The sequence below is a fragment of the Leiobunum rupestre genome, chromosome 4 (genome assembly GCF_980474605.1).
Source record: "Leiobunum rupestre chromosome 4, qqLeiRupe1.1.hap1, whole genome shotgun sequence".
Taxonomy (NCBI): Eukaryota; Metazoa; Arthropoda; class Arachnida; order Opiliones; family Sclerosomatidae; genus Leiobunum; species Leiobunum rupestre.
Genome location: NC_143387.1, coordinates 47,929,665 through 47,932,380, shown reverse-complemented (window position 1 = coordinate 47,932,380; position 2,716 = coordinate 47,929,665).

Below are 2,716 nucleotides of genomic sequence, written 5' to 3'. Positions count from 1 at the left end.
GTTAGGATAGTTCGCAAATCGCTCATACGGGATTAGAGGCGCTGGCAGCAGCCCCTAAGATGGCGGCGAAAATTCAAACCCAAACACCTGGCGTTATTTTTCGTTTCAACTTTTTGGGCCAAAAGCTGTTTTTCAAGAAAAAAAATGTACGTGTTAGTATATTGAACGTCTTGTTAATCTTTTGATACAGAAATAGGGCCATATTTGGAAAAGCTTGGCCGTTCCCCTTTAATATCCCTGAACCACCCAAAATTCAGAACTTGTTCCTTAGTACCCTATTTGCAATAAATAAGCACTTTGAAATATTGCAACGTTTCTTCTGAAGTGATTTTCCAAAATGGTCAAAGCTAAGGCGTAACGCAACAGATATATCTAACCACAAAAGTGTTTTACAATTGTCAACATTTGATTCTGATTTTCCGCAAAATTTTAATGTGAAAGTTTTTTTTCTTTTTAATTAAGGATTTCGATGGAAACCCCGTAACTAGTCCTTAAAATTAAATTTAAATAGGATATTTTCCCCTATTTATAAATATTTATCTGAATAATTTTGTTTATTTGAAAATGAGTACTCAATAAGGTGTAATAAATCAACGCTAGTTTTGGCCTTACATTATAGCTAATTAACTAGTACGTTTGCAATTATTGAAACAAAATTATACAAATTTATTAATACGTGATAATTAGTTTTCTGATTGCTCGAGTTAAAGTTGTAAAAGGACACGTAACCCAATTCCATACTGTAATATTTTTTAAAAAAAACATTTAAAATGTTTGGAAGTAAAGGCAACTCGGCTGGAAATTCCACGAACTCAACTTCGATCTTCGTACTACGTGCAGTTACGATTACTGATCAATTTCAGGATCCTTTGATCCATAATCAGAGACTAGATATTAATTTTTTATATATATACTGTAAAACCTTTTCGGTTTAAAAGCGATTACGTTTTAGCCTTTCGCCTTCCCGAATGAGTTAAGCTTTCGCGCGCCCGTGTACATCGGTGTCCGTACCTAAAATGATCTGTAATAAACGGGTCGCTTTCCTCGCTTTAGTAAGTCGAACGAAAGTCACTATATCTTGGCAACGGAGCGGAAAAGAGTCGCTAAGTCTTTCTCCGGCTCCGCGCGCTGTATTGCGGGAAAGAGAGATTCTGCAAATCGCCCGACGCCGGAAAATAATCTAGCCTTGGGCATTTACTATAAAAACATCTTTATATTTTTTACCCAGCTCTATCCCGATATGAAAAGAACCGTCGCGCTGGTAATTCCGTCGAGCCAGGCGCCAAACTTTCGATATCCTTTTAGGTTTCACTTCGCTGATTTTCAAGCGAAAGATGGCGACAAAATCGCCTCTTTTGTATACTTTTATTTTAAGCCTTACCTTCGAAGAGCCCGGAGATTTCGTGTATCGTTACCTAAAAAGGGACCACCTTAAAAAGTATGCTCGTTACCTAAAAAGAGCCTTTTTTTCTTTGAGTTCATATTTTTTAAATTTCGATTAAGCTTAGTACTTAGATTATACTTGGGTCAGAAGTATCCCAGCCTACCGACCGAGTTTTAAATTGAATGTATGACAGCTGTCCGCTCATTCAATATTCCATCTTTAAGTTTAAACCTAGAAATATTTCAGTAAAAAAAGGCGTCTGCTATTTCTTCGTACATTTAGTTAACAGGTATTAAAGCAGATGGCGCTTTTTTCGGCTCTCGAAGCCTGTCTTAAATAAATTATCATCCAAAATCATCTCTTTTAATGTTAGTCAGGCTAAGCCCGAGCTAGAAAACGCGTAGAGGGAACGTGTCCGGAAAACAGTCTGCGGGCAATAATGCTACGTCTACAATGCTACACGTTCCCCCTACAAGTTTTCTAAGAGTTCTAACCTATGTAAGAGCTCTAAAAAAGTTGGAAAAATTATTAAATAATTATTAAAAAATTTATAAATAAAAGAGAATGCTAACATTTAAAGAAATGAAATTTTTAGATTATTTGTAAAGAATGTACTTCAGATCGTTGAAAATTAACTTTCTACCAGTGGCATCACTAAGGATGGGGTCACCCAGGGTGGTAACTCATGATGTCACCCCCTGGACCATACTTACCAGATTACAAAGGTGCATTAAACGTTACTAATATTACTCGTAATTTGTAAATAATATATATACAACATTGCGTAATAAAGCAATACCTATAGTTCTAGGTATAATAATAACAATTTTTAAGCAGTTCTGTGTAAAATTTGTTTCTGTTTTAAGTGTGTGTAACCTCCCCCTCCCCCATCTCTAAATCCTGTATACGCAACTGTCAAGAGATCGTCCAGTATAGCCAGAAGTAAATGAATAGAAGTTATCGAAAGAGCGCTCAGAATCGGCGGGCGTTTTCCTTATGAAAATCGAGTCAAATAAAAGCTAATTTCCATCCCCGTCTTTTGACGCGATAATTTCCACTTGGGAATTGTGGGTATTGCTATTTCGATGTATAAAAAATAGTTTCATAAAATCAAACACGTTTTTGTTTTCGGCCTAGGAGCGCGCAAAATTTCAAATTCGAGGTACAAATGTAACTTCATAAGGAAAACACCTCCAACATGGGGAGTATAGCAGTCTGATAACTTCGGTTCATTGACTTCTGGTATAACGTATCTCGAATTTCTTAAGCCTGCCCCCCAAAACGCATTCTACGATTTAAAAATGAAATTTTTGCTTTTTATTTATACTTTTG